General features: G+C 42.4%; 1 protein-coding gene across 26 annotated transcripts in view; it reads left to right on the top strand.

Annotated features, from left to right (window-relative positions):
• The window catches only part of FOXP2 (forkhead box P2), a 349,270-nt gene extending 346,714 nt beyond the window's left edge, over nt 1-2,556 (top strand). For all 26 annotated transcript variants that reach the window (XM_053406905.1, XM_053406912.1, XM_053406902.1 and 23 more), the window contains one exon: nt 1-2,556. This exon is cut by the window's left edge and continues 1,488 nt beyond it. The gene's annotated coding sequence lies outside the window, so the exon portion shown is untranslated.
• Nucleotides 2,557-20,445: the final 17,889 nt, after the last annotated feature.

The raw sequence follows: 20,445 nt of genomic DNA, 5'->3' as shown, positions 1-20,445 counted from the left end.
GGAACCAAACATAAAAAGGTCTAGTAAAGCCAAAAATTAATTTCATATTGATTTAAAGTAATCTAGGTGAGTTTTTACACTGAAAGCAAAGATTATAGCAATTGTAGTCCATGGTATTTATTTTCAGTCAAACCAAAGTTACATATGATTCTGCCTCTGTTTATACGGGATACTAACACTAACAATACACTCCCTTTGGAAGACTTGCACAGGCCAAATTGTTGGAATGCTCTTTCTTTCTTTCTTTCTTTCTTTCTTTCTTTCTCTCTCTCTCTCTCTCTCTCTCTCTCTCTCTCTCTCTCTCCTTTCTCTTTTGACAACTCCAAACCCAAAAATACGACAATACATTAATGGTGTAGTTAAAAATAGCATAGTCTGATGTTTGCTTGAATCCTAGAAACTTTACGTGTTGCTTTTCATGTGCTGTGCCAAGTCTTGATAATACTTTCCCCCCCAACCAAGGGACCTCATAACCTGATTATGGTTATTGCTTTACAAACAGTTTTTTCCACAGAAGGTGACTGCTGGAGCTTAGCATAGGTACCAGTTCCATGTGATGGGCCTGGGTCTTGCAAACTAAGCTCATTGTGTTCTTTGCTGAAATCAGCAAATAGACTTAAAGAGAAACGCAGTCATCTATCACGCCAAATAAAAGGACAAAATGGCTTTCGAAAGGGTTTTCCCACTTACCCAAAAGGCTTTCTGAAAGCTTCTACCTCTGCAAAAGAAAACAAAAAAACAAACAAAAAGAAATTAGAACAATTATGGCAGATTGCATGAATTGTGAGAGAAAGTCACAGTAACTGCTACTTTTCATTATGTTTGTCTTTGGGTCATGATAACAGAAGGTTTATAGTAATTACATCAAAAGAAAGATTTACCATGTGAATGATGGGGTTGTTGTTTTTCCAGTCGCCTAGGATCCCTAATGTGGAGATGACCTGAAAGGAACTAATGTTTCTTTCAAGTGTATGTTCAAAAGACTTTGATGGACTGGAAGTAAATGTGATAATTGGACCATCAAGGTGGTGGCCTAAGACTACAATGCTAAAGTATGCATACCTCAGTTACAAACCTTTTTGAAAGGAAGTCTCAGCCACAGAATGCATATACCTGTAGAGTTTTGCATGGGTTTTATATAAATACAATTTAATGAAAAAAATAGCTGCTTGCACATTATACCAGAAAAACCTCCAAAACTGCAATTGCTTTGAAAAATAGACTTTAGGTTTTTTGGAGTTTTCTGAGATGCTTGGTCTGTATTTTGATAATTGTGCATATTATGTAAAAATGTTGGTGGACCCATAAATGACCAGACTTTTTCTAAGAAAAATGTTGCTTTAATGCATTTCATGAATTTTTACTCTGATATCATTGCTTGCTAGTAATAGCAAACCTGCTTTTTCTGCATCTGCTTTGCGTAGCTATTGTAAGGCTTTGAACTAATGTATGTATTTATTGCTTGAACTTCTGTGCATACCTTATAAAGCATAATGTCTGACAATTTAAATGGCTCATGTATTCTTGCTTCTATCATAAGCTGATAATGGGGACTATGATCTTTTGTATACAGCAAATTTTAACTGTAGCACAAACATTTGTTTATGTATTGGTGGAATATACCTGTTTTATTTATCTTTTTTGAGGTAAACTAATTTTTGATACTTTTCATTACTGTGTACTGTGTTCATACCTTGAATTCTCTGACGTTAGAAGTCATGGTTGAGAATTGTAACAGCTGTTGTTCGTTCTGTATTCATGGCTCTCACTGCTGAATAAAATAAAGGACCAAACCTAGGATTTGAAAGAAAACTGTCTACCTCTAACACCAGGGAGTTATCAGATTTTATTTTACATAGTTTTAGTCTACAAAGACACAATTGCTTAAACCTAGTGGGCTTAAGGCTTATATTCTGTGTGGTTGAATTCATGGCACAGTTGTACTGTTTGAAAATCAATTAAAATTTCATGTGAATGTTACAAGCATTAGGTAGAATTACCACTAACTGGGTTTTCTTTGGATAACTCAGAGATGGGGAAGTGATCATCAGCATTCTGTGTCTACAGCTGCTTAACTTCATAAGAATGCATTTCTTTGTGATTAGGGAATCGAAGCATAGCCAGCTAGGAACAGAGCAACTGAGCTATACTTAAAAGATAAACCAGGGTGGACTTTAATGTCCCCGGTCAGAATCAGTCGCAAGCTCCCATAGTCTGTTTTACTCAGATTCCTCAAATTGGGCATTCACATTTTGGAGAATTTACTTCAGGATTTAGACTACACATTCCAATACTAGTGTACATTTTTGGAAAGCTAGTGTTATTACTGCTTATAAAGCACACTTTCACCCTTGTTACTTCAAGAGTTCAAATCGGAATGGGTTTTGTCCATAAAAATCAGGCATATTTAACAAACAAAAAAAAGATGTAAATTTTACTATAGTATTAATGTAAACAGTGTTTTCACTGCTGCTGGATGTAAAAAATGTAAATGAAACCATTTCATTCACTTGCTTAAGTTTCTGGTGTATAAATAAAATGTCTAATTCTTTTTGACCCATTTATAACCCACAAGGTTTTATTTTTTTATTTTTTTTTTCTCCTTGGAAGTTCATTCTTCCACCCTGCGAGCTCATCAGTTCCTATGTGTTTATTTAGGAGTTATGTAATATTTGACAGATTTGTTACAGAGGTGTTTGTAGGTACCCCAAGGGCTCTGAAAGCAAGACTAACAGACAAGTTAGCAGGAAACCTATCTGCTTTATTAATACTACATGGGGCTTTTTAGACTCATATTTACTCCTTTCCCTGATGTACACATAACATGCTCTGCCTTGCCTATTAAAAGGATGCAATGTGGGGAAATACTCACCATTCAGCTTCTTGTATGCTTTTTATTCCGAGAGTAGTAGTCACAAAACCAGTGGGTCCTTTCTGATACAATGTTTTCAGGTATCCACATTTTCAGTATAACTAAAAATTGAAAGTCTGGAGGTGAGAAATGGGCTTGCAAAATCTTAAGTTATACAGGTATACTTTGTCAGGAAGCCATGATTGGCTCCAGTTCCCTGATAAATGTAGTAGCAAACCAAGGCTTGACTCTTGGGTAAAGTCTGCAGTGACCCAAAGATATAAATATTGGCTGCAATGCAGAAGACTGCAAATGGAATGGAACTTCTTGTCTGCACAATATGCTTGTTTCCACATGTGGAACAGATTTTCTCTTGCACAAAGTACACAGAGGAGCTGCTTGTGAGAAGCAAAATAGCTGCACCAGAGCAGGATTTCTGGATCATGGCCACCTCCTGTGCTTAATCTCCCACATATATGTTGTGTGACCATGACAATGATTTCTTTCTTGGACCAAGTTGTGTGTTGTTCCTAAGCTGACTTTGTTTTTGTTTTATGGCATATCTATAGGGTATGCTGCCCTAGCCAGCTAAACTCTAAATACAAGTAGTGATCGTGATGACAGGGAAATAAGGAGGCAAGCCACAAAGGCTTGGTGAACTGGTCCACATTTATTTATGGTAGCACCAACTGATCCACTGTGGGGAGCAAGGGGCAGGATCTAACTGTAAAAAAGCAGTAGGTGAGCCAAGCCTGCCAAGCTTGAGGTGTAGCATATCCACAAGCTCTTCTCTTAATCCACACACTTTCAGGTGAGTAGAGAGGCCCTTCTTTTCCAGCCCCACAACTCCAGGCAGCTGTTATAGGTTGGTCCCAGGTGCCAGCAAATCCCACAGCCCTGAGGGCAAGTATCGGGACTACACCCTTCACCCCTAAGAGTGATCAACAAACTCTAACCACCTGATAACTCCCTGCACCACCCTGCCAGTGTGGCATTCAACCTATTTAAAGGCTACCCCTGCTAACTACACCCGTCATCAAATCAGTGATGGGGGTGGGGGTGGGATCCTGCCAGCAAGGCCCATCAGTGAAGAAGCCAAAATTCCTAGTCTCAAAAAGCAACCTGCCAATGCAGGTGGGTGGGAAGCTTGCAGAATGAAGGGACCACAGAGCAGGTGGGGCAGACTTACAATAGCCCACATGCACCTTCCCCCCACAATTTTGGCACAGCATGCAACCACAACACCAAGTCTCCCTGTCCCCTATGGCTGATGCTGCTTTAGGTGCAATGGCAGTGGGATTCTTGGGATCGGCATTGGTGTGGGTGAAGATGGAGGCCTTGTATGCATTTCAATCTCTGTCCCATATGAGAATGCTTTTAAACCCTTGAAATTTAAGATGTGGGGCACGAACCAGTGAGTGGTTTCTTTCTACCATAAGTGCACAGAGCTGTGATTAATTTATTACATTTAGAAGTGTTATCATCACTGTACAAAGAGAACAGGGAGGCTTCCACTGAGGTGCTGGCAGTCTGACCGGAAAGTGAATCTGTTGGACCAGAAATAATTTTGTGGGGACAGCATGCCGAGGACACAGTGCTGCTCAGCCTGACAGAAGATAAATGCAGGGCATGAGACACCTCAGGGGTGGGTCCCAGCCATCCAGAAAAGAGAGTGAGTGTTTGTATGTGAAACAGGAGGCGAGTGAACAAGCAGAGATGCAGGTAGTGAACAGGTAAAACCAATTACAACTCATTACCAAACTTAAAACCATGGAGAGACCTGGTCTGAACAAAGACATTGGATTCTTATCTCATTATACATGACAAAGCCATTTTTCACTTTCTCACCCCTTGCTTTTTCCTGTAAGACCTATTGCAGTCGTTAAGAGTCGTCAACAGGCTCATCACAGCTATCTGCCAATCACCCATTCCCACCACCCTTCTGAGTAATACCCCTCCCCACCTTCTCACTATATAGAGGGATCTGGCAACTTCTGTTTCAGTGTATCTGAAGAAGTGTGCATGCACACGAAAGCTCATACCAAGAACTAACTTAGTTGGTCTTTAAGGTGCTACTGGAAGGAAAAAATTTTTTAGGTAAAACCAAGTGAAGGTAACCAGAGATGGTAGGAAGATATTGGAGGAATATGAGAAAAGGCCTACAACTGAATAAAAGAGGGTGGCAAACAGTACCAAGGTGGGAGGAAAGGTGATGAGAGGTTGGAGGTTTGTAAAGTCTGAGGCAGCTTATCCCAGTGGCAGGTTAAGTGCTAGGAGTATAAACACACCAAGATTAAGCCTGCTGTTGAGTCAAAACTTTGTAAGGATTGTGGCTCACCAAGTGGTTATGAACATAAGAGACGTGCTGGAGCTCTGAAGGCACTTGGGACCTCAAGGAAATGAAGTAGGAAAATAAGGTATTTATCAGGTTAGTGTCCAGTATTTTTATTGCATCCATCCCAAGAAAGCACTATTGGACTGCAACCTCCCAACTTTAATAAAAACACATTTGCCTATGGTCTATTGTCTCCCTGCAATAGTTATGGCTACAGATACAAATCCTCCACAAGCAACTACTAAATCCTTGAGAGTCATTTCCAAGTCTCCGTCTGAAATAGAAATCAATTTCCTTGTCAAAAAGATTCAATAATAATCTTTGCATAAAACGATGGACAGCCCTGCCCATAGCCCTGTTCAGCTGAAGTGCTTGCATTTAAAGTGAATTAGTCCCACTGATTTTAATGGGATTAATCAGATGAAATTGAAGCAGTGTGGTTAGCTGGAATCTGGTGGGTTTCAGAACTTGGCACAAGCAATTAATGACCTAGATGAGTGACCTAACATAGTGAGCAGGAAATAAATACAAAAGGAAAACTTCTTGTTTGGAGGTACTGAAGCCACAACCTTGAGAAAATGTGTTTCTGAGCTGTTGTTGTTTTCCAAATGGGATTTAAGCAAATAACAACAATTTCAGATTGCATAATTGAAGCAGGCTTGGTACTGATGTGCCACATCCTCACTTCTTCTCCAGTAAGAGGAATAATAGGGAAAGACGCTAGAAAGTGTGGGATTGCAACTGCTTGACCTGACATCACATAACTTCCAGACAAGCAAATCTGAATAAATGCTCAACAAATAGCTGGTGCTATATAACCTCCCTGAAAACTTTGTGCAAACAAATCAAGTGCTGTAGTGTTGATGAAGTAGCCATTCATTAGACAGTAATTAGTGCTTCACAAACACTTGTTTGTAAGACTACTTTCTGTTTAAATGCTCTCCCCGCCGATTATCTTTGCACACCACATCTCTGTTCTGTTTATAATATCTGCAACAGCACTGTGCACAAGTTGACTAAGTAGAGTGTCTTGAAGGGTCAGCTCACACTGTCAATTTTGTCTCCACACTCCTCTTTTACGTACCCCTGTCACTGCATTGATACAGATGGAACATGTAAATGATGAACTGAGATCTCTGCAGATGCAGCCTCTGTTTCTGAGCAGCAGCTCCTGCATCATAGGGACACATCTGTTTTTAAGCTGCCACAAGCACAGCACTTGTCCCTGGGAAGCAGAACTTGTATTGGAAAAGAGCCTGGCTCATTCTTTTGAAAAAGATGTCCTAGGGAGGGAAGGATTGCACTGAAACAAAGTACACAGTGTGAACCAGCCCTTAGTCTATGGCTTATTTTAATTTCTTGAAGAGTATCCGCTGCCAAAAATAAGAAACCTCTGCTTGTAAACACTGCCAGTGGGTATCACTCCACGGCTAAGTGTCTAAACTTTGACCTGCAGAGTATATACAGGCTGCCGTTGCAAAGCAGTAGCTGGTTACAGACATATTGTGCTCACATTCCACATGCTCATTGCAGGAAACTGCTGGTCCAAGGCGCAACAGGGCAAGCACTTGCCATCAGAATTACTTGAAAAGAATGCATCCAGAATGGGCATGTGTTGTGTCACATGGCAAATTAAACCATATTGTTAGAGCAATTGTCAACTATTTGGAAACCTCATAATTTAATTCAGAATAAAGGGAAGGTGGAAGGGGTGAGCTACAAAAGAGAGTATTAATGGCTTGTCTATATGAAAACATTGTTACAGAGAGACATGCCAATGTTCTGGTGATACTAGACATAGGGAAAATACTCCACAATATATGACTAACATATATTCCTTTTTTCTGCACAGCCCCACCTCAAATCCTTATATATGCCTCTCAAAATGTTCAAGTCAGCAAACATTCCTCTCCCTGTATAGTTCATGTTTTAGCACAAGGTTTACAGATAAGGGACTACAACTGGAAAGCAGTCAAGAGCTAGGAAGCCATTCAGGCTGGCTATCAAACTTCTACCAACTTGATTGTTGCAGAACTGATGTTAGGCCCCAGTAGATGTAGGTAGCTTATACCAAGATGCAGAATCAGCCCAAAGCAAAAGATCAGTGAATCAGCAGCAAGCAACGCACCACACACATTTGCCAGTTACACCTTAAAGTTTCAAATGCCAACAATGTGTGAATGATTGGTCAGCTGTTGGCTGATGCTGGGCACTGAAGTCTGCATACTGTGCTTGGTTTTTCTTCATGCATTTCCTCAGGTGCATGGCCAGTTGGTGGCACATCCACACGTAACCCCAACTGCAGGTTCTTCCTAGAAATATCTCTTGCACTCAGGCCAGCATAGAATTTCAAGAGGGGGACGTGAATAGATATGCTGGATGATTAATAGATTTATAGAGAGAGATGATTCAAATCTAGTGAAATCAGATTAGCTGACATAGTCAACATGGTGGTCTCTAAATGTTGTTGGACCCAGGTCAGCATGCTTAATGGTTTGGGCTGACTGGAATTATAATCCAACAACATTTGAAGGGCATCAAGCTGCTACCCAGGGCTGGATTATATGAAGGACACTGTGTCAAAAATTGCTTTCTAAACCAAAAATGAAGGTTGTATTTTCGCTGTGTTGCCAGAAAGTGTGAACTGGGTCTTTCATATACCTTTCACTACCAAGGAAGGGGGAATGCAGGACCCAGAAATGGGAAGAAAATATTTGCAGCCCTTGTCTATGAAGAATGGTAAACAGAGATGCCAAGTGTTATGGTGGTAGACGGAACACACTTCCCTGCCCTAAAAGCAAATGTGCTGGAATTCTGCCAGTGCCTGTTCACATATTTATTACCTGAATAATAGAAAATACATAAATCTGTTTTACTCCAAGAAGTACAACTGAATCAGCAACAACATGAAAGCTATCTCACATGACTACTTGAAGTATCAAGAATTAAACTTCCTGTATCAAAACTTGCCTCCAGATGGCAACTCCTGGCACATCTGAGATAATGACCCGTTTGTCAATAACTGATATGTAATTGCTAAACCATTATACTAAGCTGGTATACGTATCAAAGTGACTTTGAAATTCTAGGGAGTCAACTAGATGTCGTTAATGAAGGAAAAGCATAAACTAAAGACTTTAATATGTAGAAGAAATTAGAAGAATATGGAAAGTATCAGACCAAGTGACTCAAATTTCCAGTGCCACTTCCAGAACAACTAGAGTGGGTGGGAGCAATACAGGAATCTTTTTGCCCAACGTAAGGCTCAAACCCACAACCCCGATTAAGAGTTCCATGCATGTTTTTCTTTGTATCTGCAGGAAGATTTAGGACAGAAAAAAGCAGTGATGGCCACCAACTTGGATAGCTTTTTAAAAAGGATTAGGAAAGTTCATAGAGTACAAGTCTATTAGTGGCTATGTTGTGTCTCCAATAATGCTTCTGAATGCCAGTGTCTGGAAATGGCAGGAGGGGAGAGTTCTCTTGTGCTTCAGTCCTGCCTGCAGATCTCCTACAGGCTGTTGGCCACTGTGAGTGCAGGATGCTAGATTAGATGGGCCAAGGGCCTGATCCAGTAGGGCTCTTCTTATTTTTTTTATCTGTTCTGTGGCTATCTCTGTGAAACCATTTTATCACTCCCATCATATATTGCTACACCCATAATATATGGTTCTACTATGATGCATTTGCAAATCTTACTGGCTTTAACATCTTGACTGAAATACAGATGCTGTGAGATTTCATATCCTGTCTGCGTTAATTTTAATTCCACAGTAATTCCACATTAATGCAACTGTTTGTACCAAGAGTATTCAACTGCAAGTCAGTGTACTGTTTGTGCTGCAGATGTATCCTCCTGAGGACCTGTTCTAGTGTCTCTGAAATTTGATTAATCTCACTTTTTATATATTACAAGACAAGCAATTTTTTTCTGATAATATGATTTTTAGGGATTACCAAAGTATTATATCAACACATGAGTCAACACTGTAGCCCAATACCTGGGTGTAATTAAGCTGGATGAAGCTGTTTACAGACAAGACTTTCCTGGGCCCTCAAAATGGGTAGGATGCTTATTAAATGAAGCAAAAAGAAGGAAGCAATAGATTTAATAAGTGGGGCCTGCAGCAAAATGCTGGTGAGGAGCACTCCTGCTCCATGTCTGCCTCCAGGATACCCCATTATATTCCCCCTAACACCCTTTTCTTGCATATACGTATACATCCCAGTCTGTTAATATTCCAAATACATTAGGATGGACTAATCAATAAATTTCACTTCCTCTGTTTCTCATTTTTCCAACCTTCAGTTTGTCCCATTTCTGCATTAATTTACATTTTAAAAAGGACCACAAACACTCAGGAATACTCACCAGAATTTTAGGGAGCATTTCTCTTAGGCAAAATTGCATACAAAAAAATGCATTAACATTTTTACAACTTCCCCCAAATATAATGCATTGTTATATGTAATTTTCACTAAAATATATTTTTATGCAAGTTTTAGCCTAATATACACACGTTGGACATGTTTTTTGGTTGGATAACAAAATTGCAAAATCCTGATAAGTGCAAATTTCAAGAGATAGCTACATTTAGGTTCACATGCAAGTGGAATTGAATTTCTTTCCCATTTCTGGTCCTCAGTGGACTGTTTTGGTGGTTCCCTCCATCCTTCCCCAAATACCTTCTGTAGTTCTGCAATCATAGGGGTTCCCCCAAGCCTGCTGGCCTCTCTTTCATGCATGGGTGAAACCATTTGGGCTACATAAAGTTCCACACTCACCTCTGAACTTGGCAAAGAGAGGGAATGAAAATATAATATCGTATCTAGAGATGAGCAGCCTATTGTCCAGTGTGTGTGTGAAGCAGTGTGGAGGCATCAGGTCTCTAAGGTAAAGGGAGGGCAGAAGAGGAAGAAATAGTAAGTGGCACCTTGAGACAAATGTGGACATTAAGACCTAGTTAATTAAATGGGCTGAGGCCGAGTTCATCAAGTGGAAGAAATTTCATTTATAAGGAAGCTGAAAAAGTCACATCTATTTTGTGAAGGCTATTTCTCTCTTCCTAAGGACATGTCAGAGAAAATGAAATTTTGAGGAAGAAAATACTGACTCTGGAGCAAGGAACTGATGACACACTGGTTGGAAGAAAAGAGATTGAAGTTTCTTTGAAGGAGGTATTCAATACATCTGAGCTTTATCTCAATGCAACAAGAGGGACTGGCTGCATCATTTAGAGCAGGGGTGGGAACAGTGTCTCCCTCCAGATGTTGCTAGGGTTCAGCTCCCATCAGCCCCAACTAGGATGGCGAATGGTCTGGGATAACGACAATTTGGAGAGCCACACGTTCCTCATTCCTGCTATAGCAAAAATGCAGAGGGATTCAGGACCAACCCAATACATTTTGCCTCACAAAACAGCAGCACTGCATGATCCAAGAGGTGCACCCAAGGGATTTGCTACAATGTCACTGAGGTGTCTCTTCAGTCTTGTATGGATTGAGGTAATAGGTGCGCTCAGCTTCAGCATCCTCAACTGTGACCAGTGCAAGAAAAATTGAACGTCTTGCATTTAGACCAAAGCCCATGTGATTGTGCATTCATACATGCTTGGGCTGTACTCACAATTGTGTGAGCAAGGCTTACTCATAAACAAATGTGCCTGGACTTTGAGGTCTTCTTCAGAGGCCCTTCTGTAGGTGCCCTCACTGAGTGAGGTTTGACAGATAGCTATGGGAGGGGATTTTTTTGGTGGTGGCATTTTGGCTATGGGATGCACTCCCCATAGATGCTCACTTGGAACCACTTCAGATCCAGACTAAGACCTTTGCATTTCCCCAAGTTTTGTAATCCGTTTTTAGCTTTAAACAGCTTTGACTCTCTGTGGCCTCTGCTTTTATGCCGCACTATGCTTTTGTTATTTGTTATATCGTTATTGAATTTCAAATTGCTTTATTTATTGTTCTGAGCTGCCCTGAGACCTGTGTCATTGGCTGACCTATGAATACTGTTAACGAAGAAATAAATAAAGCAATACACATGTAAGGCCCAGCTCACACAAAGAGGATGCCCGGTACTGTATATGCTGAAGTCCAAGGTTTCTTCCTACAGCACACCATGGTGCAAAGCATAGATAACGAGGCTGTGTGTGAACCAGCCCTGAGTCCCACCCATGCCAGTGGAACTGTATTTTCCAGTTAATATTCTTTAGCACTAGTCTGATGCATAGCCAATACATCTCCAACATTTCATTGACTACAGTAGAGAAGAGTTCTACTGTATCCAATGCACTCTTTCCATTAGAGAAAGGATTTACACTTGCATAGCAGAACTCCCCTTGCAAGTTCCCCCACACCCTCCCTAAATCTGCCCTGGAAGGTTGGAAGAGCCCCCACAACACATTTAGGGGGTATATGGGATAAAATTTCTGTTGCACAAATGTGAATCCTTTTTTTCCTAATCGAACAGGTTACTTAGCCCTTGTTTGAATACAATCCAATTTTGAATTGTGAGTATCAGCTGTGATCTCTGACAACACCTGCGCTTTCTTGCGAACTCCTAGACCACCGCCTTGCCGACGTGGGGATCCAGGGCACAGTCCTCCAATGGCTGCGCTCGTTTCTCTCTGGTCGGGGACAGAGGGTGGCGCTTGGGGGGGAATTGTCATCGCGCCACTCCTTGGTGTGTGGAGTGCCTCAGGGTGCGATTCTCTCCCCGATGCTTTTTAACATCTTTATGCGCCCCCTCGCCCAGCTTGTTCGGAGTTTTGGGCTGGGTTGCCATCAGTATGCTGATGACACCCAACTCTATCTGTTGATGGATGGCCATCCTGACTCGGCCCCAGACACACTGACCAGATGCCTGGAGGCTGTGGCTGGATGGTTACGTGGGAGCCGGTTGAAGTTAAATCCTTCGAAGACAGAGGTCCTCTGGCTGGGACGGGACGATATGGGATTGAGGGGGCAACTCCCATCTCTTGCGGGGGTGCAGTTAGTGCCAGCACCGTCCGTTAAGAGTTTGGGTGTAATCTTCGATACCTCCCTCTCTATGGAGGCGCAGATTACAGCTATAACAAAGGCGGCATTTTTTCATCTCCGCCAAGCTAAGCAGTTGGCCCCTTATCTCTCTCGCCCTGACCTAGCCACTGTGATCCATGCGACGGTCACCTCCAGACTGGATTATTGTAACTCGCTCTACGTGGGGCTGCCCTTGAGACTGACCCAGAAACTCCAGCGGGTGCAGAATGCCGCGGCGAGACTCCTTATGGGGTCTTCGCTGCGAGACCACATTCATCCGGTGCTATATCAGCTGCACTGGCTCCCGGTGGAGTACAGGATCAGGTTTAAGGTGCTGGTTTTAACCTTTAAAGCCCTATACGGCCTAGGACCCTCGTACCTACGGGACCGCCTCTCCTGGTATGCCCCACAAAGAAACCTACGGTCTGCAAATAAAAACATCCTGAAGGTCCCAGGCCTCAGAGAGGTTAGGCTGGCCTCAACTAGAGCCAGGGCCTTCTCGGCTGCGGCTCCAATCTGGTGGAACGCTCTGTCAGAAGAGACTAGGGCCCTGCGGGACTTGACATCTTTCCGCAGGGCCTGCAAGACAGAGTTGTTCCACCAGGCCTTTGGTCAGGGCGCAGCCTGACTCCCTCCTCTGGCAACCTGCACAGAGCTTTGTTGAATGGTTGCCATTAACTTGATTTTAATTAATTTTTATAATGAAATATTTTTAGAATGTTGGTTTATTTGATTGTTTGATTATTTGATTGTTGTTAGCCGCCCTGAGCCCGGCTTCGGCTGGGGAGGGCGGGATATAAATAAAATTTATTATTATTATTATTATTATTAGTGTTTAATTTCTAAAATCAGAGGCCTGGAATGCCTCCTTGGTAGCACCTGCCTCCTGATCCCAGCTGCTTGGGGTCATTCATTGGTAAAAGGAACGCATTCGGTGTACAGTGGTACCTCAGTTTAAGAACAGTCCGGTTTAAGAATGATTTGGTTTACAAACTCTGCAAAACCGGAAATAGTGCCTTGGTTTGAGAACTTTGCCTCGGTCTAAGAAGGGAACCCGAATGGTGGAAGGGCACCAGCAGCGGGAGGCCTCATTAGGGAAAGCGTGCCTCGGTTTAATATAATAATCTTTACTGCGGTCCAACGACCCATAACATGAATTCAGAATAAAATACAGATTTATATAGACAACCCCCGCCCCAGGGAAGGGAGACCGAAGTGTTATCTGTTTAATCATGGGTATGTTGATCCTTGATTCATATGACTACTGAAAGAAACTTTGCCATGGCCATTGTGATATCATTGGACTTGTCGTTCAAGAATGAGCCATTGAACCAGATGTTTGCGCCTCGGTTTAAGAATGGTTTTGGTTTAAGAATGGACTTCCGGTACGGATTAAGTTCGTAAACAGAGGTACCACTGTATCTCAGAGCCACTGTTTTCTTGAGTACTCATGCACATGGTTCAGGTCTAGGTTCTTGTTTTGACTTGAAATTTAGGCCTAAGGAGGATCAGCCACACCATTAATTGTGCCCTAATATTCTGGGACAAGGGCTGCTCCACAGTTTGGGAATTGGTGAATGGATCAAAAACTAATGCCATGGTTTTTCTCCCGTATAGCAATTTTTCCTACCCACATGCATTTTGTACTTAATATTTTGCTAATCTTTCACTTATGGTGAGGGCCATGCTGTTTACAGTCAACAATCTGGGCCATAAGAGAAGTGAAGATATGGCAGTGTAAGTGGTACATATTCTTAGTGCATGTTCAAGAGTACCATGTAGGATTTATGCACTGGAAATAGCATGTTAACTAACCAAGCAGAAAGAGTATGATGTCTGATCACATAGCCATCAGAGTTTCATTTGTCTTCACCAAAGTGCTCCTAGACTATCTGTCCAATCATCACCTGCGACCGACTAATGCAGGAATTAGTCTTTCCCGTAACTTAACAGCTTTGAGACTCTCGGAGGCTCCTTTTAGTGCTTAATAGCAAAGATGGGTTTGGTCTATGAAACCATTTGTCAGCAGAGAATTGGCAAGTTGCAGAAAAGCTGGTAAATGCAAACTCCCTCTTTTCACTTAGAAAAACATAAATTGATTACTATTATTCTTTTTTTAACAAGTGAATGCCTACTGACAAAGTGAGCTGAAAGCTGTCAGCCTGGGACCAAGAGGTATTCAGTGGAAGTTTTGCTATTCCCTGGGATATATTGCTCTTGTTTTCTAACCATTTACCATCTGCCGTTTGTTAAGATCTATTAATTCCTTTTATAATGGCCTGTCAAGCCCTAAATGCCTTGGGCCCTCAGTACCTACTCTATACACACATGAACTATCATGATCATCCTTAAGATCAGCAGAGTTTCCTTTTTAAAATGCCATGCATGTGGTAAGTTTGAAAGATGTGGCAAGGTGTGGACAGTGGCCACTACTGTCAGGGTACTTCATAAAATATTGTAGGGGAGAAAATGTTCTTTCCAATGTATGTAGACCATCTGTGTCTATTTCATAGGATGTACACCTTATGTGTATGTGTGTGAGTGTGTTTCTATTTTACAGGATATACACAATGGGAAGACAACAGTTTTCCAAGTGCGTATATGGCAAACAAATTATTTCCTAGTAAACCAGGCACAAATAAGATAATTACTTGGGGAAGGTTTATAGCTCAGTGGTAGGGCATCTGCTTTGCCTGCAGAAGGTCCCAGTAACCAGTTCCCAGCATCTGCAGATCAGGCATGGAGAGATCCTTGTCCAAAACCCTGGAGAGCTGCTGCCAGTCAATGTAAACAATTTTGAGTTAGATGGACTAATGGTCTGGGTCAGTATAACGAGGCTTCTCCTGTGTTCTTATGGTTTACTACCAACTGAATCTTTTGAATTATGGTGCTGGAGGAGACTCTTGAGAGTCCCATGGACTGCAAGAAGATCAAACCTATCCATTCTTAAGGAAATCAGCCCTGAGTGCTCACTGGAAGGACAGATCCTGAAGCTGAGGCTCCAATACTTTGGCCACCTCATGAGAAGAGAAGACTCCCTGGAAAAGACCCTGATGCTGGGAAAGATGGAGGGCACAAGGAGAAGGGGATGACAGAGGACGAGATGGTTGGACAGTGTTCTCGAAACTACCAGCATGAGTTTGACCAAACTGCTGGAGGCAGTGGAAGACAGGAGTGCCTGGCGTGCTCTGGTCCATTGGGTCACGAAGAGTCGGACACGACTAAACAACTATACAACAACAACAAAACCAACTGAATCTCCTTTTCAGTCTGATCACTGCAGCTTGATCCACACACCCCAGTGCAATTCTGTGCAAGCTTGCTCAGAAGTAAGCCCCACTGAGTTCAATGGGACATACTTTCAGGTAACGGTGTGCAGCATTACTGCTACAGATGCACATCATGGACTTCGAAATGATCACTTTCGCTCCAGTCCAGGCACACTACCTTCCTTGCAGACTTCCTTCCACACCCTTTCGGTACTTGTAAACCTCATGGCACGAGGGAATGCTAATTCTTTTTTAATCCAATTCTTTCTCTCCCCCCCCCCCAACCGGTAATCTTAGCACTTTAAATATACCCTGATGCTATCAGTTAATTTGCCCAATATTTTTCTTTGACAATAAGATGGCTATGTCATTTCTTTTTCATTGAATATTTCAGCATATTCTAAATATTTAATATTTGGAAAAAATTGATGATACCACGAACTTACAGATGGAAAGTGGGTTACAGGTAACAATTACTGTTACAGGGGTGGCCGATATAAATGGAGGAATGCCAAAAAGCCAGGCAAAATTCAAGCCTTATTGTTCGTGAATGTGGTTTGGGGTGGCAGTTTCTTGATACCACCTCTACAATGTGTCTCAGTTGCTTTCAAATCTGTACTATAGTTAGACTGATAGTCTTAATATTTAAAACACACAGTGGCTAGAAGCCAAAGAAACCGTTAGTGGAAAGGAACTGGTAGGACTTCCACTAGCTACTTCCTGGAGGGGCCCCACAGGCGCACGAGGGGGAGGAGGTGACTATCGGATAGCAGCCATGCTCTCCAATCACCAATCCATGCCCCAGGCCCGGCAAATCCCACATATTTCCTGTAGCCTGATTTCACCCATTTCTGGTCCACCCTTTGTTCCATTCCTGGGGGAGGAACACCTTTGCATATGATGCACAACTAGATCCTTTCAAAGGGGCAGTATATTTTGAGTAGGTTAAATATCATCATCATCATCAAACCTTTATTGCATTAGCATACAGCCATAGCAGGATAAGACAAAAATGCTAGAGAGAAGCAACCTAACAAAATTCAAACGATATTACTAGCATTGTGACATTTAAATTACCCTAAAACAATAATGTAAAAATTTAGTTGCCAGCGCTGGGAATCTAAAATGCAGATGTATATAAAACATATAATGGCCCCAAAATAGGCTCGGCACATTAGGTTAAAAAAAGGTAATACAAAGAATTAAAACAGGTCCAGGTCTGGGACACACTCCCAGTCAGTGTAGCCCTAAGTTTCAAAGCCTGCACTATAAAGATTGCCACCCCACGTGAAATTTGGGGTTTTGCGTCCACAAGAAGCGATTTCAGACAGTCTTCCTTAGGTGTGATGGTGGGTGGGATCAAGAGGAGGAGCTTAGTTCTTATTAGCTCATAAATAGGGCAGTAGAAAAAGAAGTGTATGAAGTCCTCTACTTCATTCATTGTGCATGGACATAGACGCTGAGTAATGGGGGTCTTAAAGTAAATCCCCTGCAAGAAGGCCGTGGGTATAGAATGGAAACGGGCCATGGTAAACGCTCTTCTCAAATTGGGCTCCGTCAGGTCTATCAAGTAGTTGGCAAGTGATCTTACCACTTTCACTTTAGGGAGCCACTTGGAGAGGCGAGCTGTGGCGGACTGTGCCCGGTCCATGGCCTCGTCTCTTGTAAGAATCCAGGCCCGGATATTATGATGGTCCCAAGATGACAGCGTGTCAAGATCTGGGAGGGAGTAGCGTGCCGTGATAATCTCCATGGCCTTGGACCATTTGTTGTTATAAGCACAAGTTAAAAAGGCTTGCCTGGCTAGTAGGGAGCCTGGGGCTTTGATTAATTTACAATAAAAACTAATTATTCTAATGTGGGCTCTCGCAACAATAGAGGGGAGGCCCAGTTCTGTTCTTAACTGTGCAGCAACCGAGCCCTTGGGGAGGCCCAGTAACTTTCGTGCAAAAGAGTTTTGTAGAATTTCGAGCCGTTGTAGTGTTTTTAAATTCCACCCCCAGATTTCAACCCCATACAGTAACATCGGGAGGACTTTGCTGATAAATGCTTTTCTGATTGGAGGAACCAACTGGCCGCCTTTTGCATAGAAGAATTTCTCCAAGGCTTTGATGGTTCTACGGGCAGCCAGGATGGTCATATTTAGGTGAGCTGACCAACTAAGCCCATGCTGAAAAGTGATGCCCAAATACTTGAATGCTGAACAGTATTCAATAGAGTGGCCCTCAAAATTCCAGAATGGCTTCCGAGTTTTCGTGCCAAAATTAAGAATTTTGGTTTTGGCGAAATTGATTTTGAGGGAGTTGGTATCACAATATGTCATGAGCCCTCTGAGCATGTTGTTTAAGCCCTGGTTGGTTAAAGACAGTATCACCATGTCGTCCGCATAGAGTAATATGGGGATCTTGCGCTGTTGTAAAGAGGGGGCAGATTGGTTTAGGGCCTTCATGGTTGTAACGATGTCATTAATGTAGAAATTAAATAGAAAAGGGGCCGAGTAGGTTAAATATGAGTTTTCCGTTGTCCCCATTTTGCTCTAGGCTGTATTTATCATCTACCAGAAAGCCCATATTCATATAAATTGATTGTGCCATGGCTGAGGTCTGTGCCCCACTGTAGTAGTTGACATTAGTTCAAACAGCCTTGTAGACATAGCCTTCAAAGCTGTTTTTGCTATTGCCTTCAAAACCCAGCGCTCTCTTAATCTGCTCTTTATTCCACAGAGAAGAGATCTTCTTTCCCCCACCTTTTTGAATAACTACAATCTCTGCGTCTCTGCAGTACTTCACTTGCCCTCAGCTGCACCTTCCGCATTTTTATTTTATCTTTCCTTTATAATAAGGTGAACAGGAGTGTGCCAAGCTCCTGATACTATCTCATTACTCCGTACATACAGAGTATTAATTTCCTTAGCCTGTTTATATATCATAGAATATTGATTGCCTTATGCATACACCACACCTAATTACTAAAGATTTCCCCATAATCTAGAGATTGGCTCTTCCTAAACATTTCCTATAATTTATTTCCTAAAGGGTGTTCTTTCCAGCATTTCTTTGTGGCATCACTGAAAGCAAATTCGTTTGGCAATTTCTGTTGCAGAAATTCTCTATGTTCATAGAATCATAGAATTCTAGAGTTGGAAGAGACCCTAGTCCAATCCCTTGCAATGCAAGAATTCTGTCCACAGCTGTTCCTGGGTGGGTTTGAACCACCAACCTTCTGGTTAACAGCCAGGTGAACTGACCCATTGCACCACAGGAGTGTTGACGTCAACTGACAGCAGGATCCATGTCCCACAACAACCCTGCAAGCATAGCTGTACACTTAACAACCCCCCCTTAACGCCAAAACCAGCCATGAATCAGAGGTGGATTGAGTCACACGGGGTGCCGCAGGGGATGCCACAACTATGATTTTGAATGGGGTGGAAGAGGTGGGGCGCCAAATTTTGGCACTGCACAGGGTGCCACTGAAATTTGAGACCCCAAGGTCTGCCACTGCACGAATGTCCATGTATAAAGCTGATAACCCAAAGCCATGGATACGAGGAAACTAGCCAAGTTTTTTGCCCCAGGTGAAGCCTCCAGAGGGGCGCCATTGAGGCTCCCAGGCTGTGTGTATGTGTGCGCCAAACTGGGTGTTTGACCTGGGTGAAACAAAGCCTAGTTTTGCCCTTGGATAACCATAAAAAAACTATGCATTTTTGTCTCGCATGGGATAGGTTGCTTATCATTTGAGCAAGGCCCTGTTTAGTTGCTGAAGTTGTCTTAGGGAAACAGCAAAATACAAGTAGGATGGTCCATTGTGAACATTTGATTTCCATAGTGCAGAGTCTTTATTGCTCCCTTTAGTTTCTTGATATTTCTTTCTGAAGTGTGTGTGTGTGTGTGTGTGTGTGTGTGTGTTCATTCATTCGGAGTTCTTATATAGAAAAAAAATCCACCTTCCTTTTGGTTGTCAGAAGCATTATATCCTCTCTCTTTGCTTCACCCATATTTTAAAATAATGTGATGTTAAAAAACTTCATATAAGTTGTCTACGGGGGCCCTTGGTGGGTATATCTTCATACAGCATCAGATGGGGAAGGTTTTGTTTCTAAAATACAAAGTTATACAAGGTCAAAGGGGTCACAGACAGAACCTTTCTCTCACTTCCTATAGGGATTATAAAGTCACAAGACCAGATGCCAAAAGTTCAAGCAACAATTTATGATGGAATTCACAGCAAAATGTCTCTACACCTGTCATTTAAGCATGACTGCTAAAACAGTGGCCTGGTGGGAATTGCTACCAAAACGCAGAGTTAGATGTTTTGGCACTAGGTGGGCGCAGAAATTACATTTTTCCACGTAAGTAACCCGAGGCAGTAAAAGGAATGAAGCCGGCATGTGCAATGAGCCTCAGACTGGGGATGCAGAACACGCGCCTGGTCACTTCCACTCATTATATTTTTAAATGTGTAGAGCAGGGATAGGGAACCATTGGCCCTGCAGATATTTTTGGGTTACAACTCCCATCACCCCCAACCAGCATGGCCAATGACCGAGGAAGATGGGAGTTGCAGTCCAGCAACATCTGCAGGGCCAGCGGTTCCCCATCCCTGGTGTAGAAAGCATTAAATGTACACAGAAAATTGCAATGCGTTTTCCCATGTGTTAGCTGAGGGTTGAGACTCTCAGTTTGGATGCAAGGAGGCTAATGCACAATTCTCAGGGGAGCTCTCTGGATAAAATAGGGGGGTGTCTGCAGCTCCATTGTGGTGTGCTGATCCTTCCTCTGCCTGTTAGGTGATGGACCAGGGTTTTGTCTCTAGTGAGAAATGCATTTTGAGGAGGGCATCAGAGCCATGAGCTTTGCACACAGAAGGTCCAAGGTGGAATTCCTGAATCCCTAATAAAAGAGTTATCTTGAGTAGCATGGCTGAGACAGACTTAAAACTTTGGAGAGCTGTTGCCAATCAGAGCAGAAAGT

This window comes from Podarcis raffonei, chromosome 10, assembly GCF_027172205.1.
Source record: "Podarcis raffonei isolate rPodRaf1 chromosome 10, rPodRaf1.pri, whole genome shotgun sequence".
NCBI classification, from domain to species: domain Eukaryota; kingdom Metazoa; phylum Chordata; class Lepidosauria; order Squamata; family Lacertidae; genus Podarcis; species Podarcis raffonei.
The sequence above is the reverse complement of the archived record's forward strand: the minus strand, read 5'-3'. Positions and strand labels throughout refer to the sequence as shown.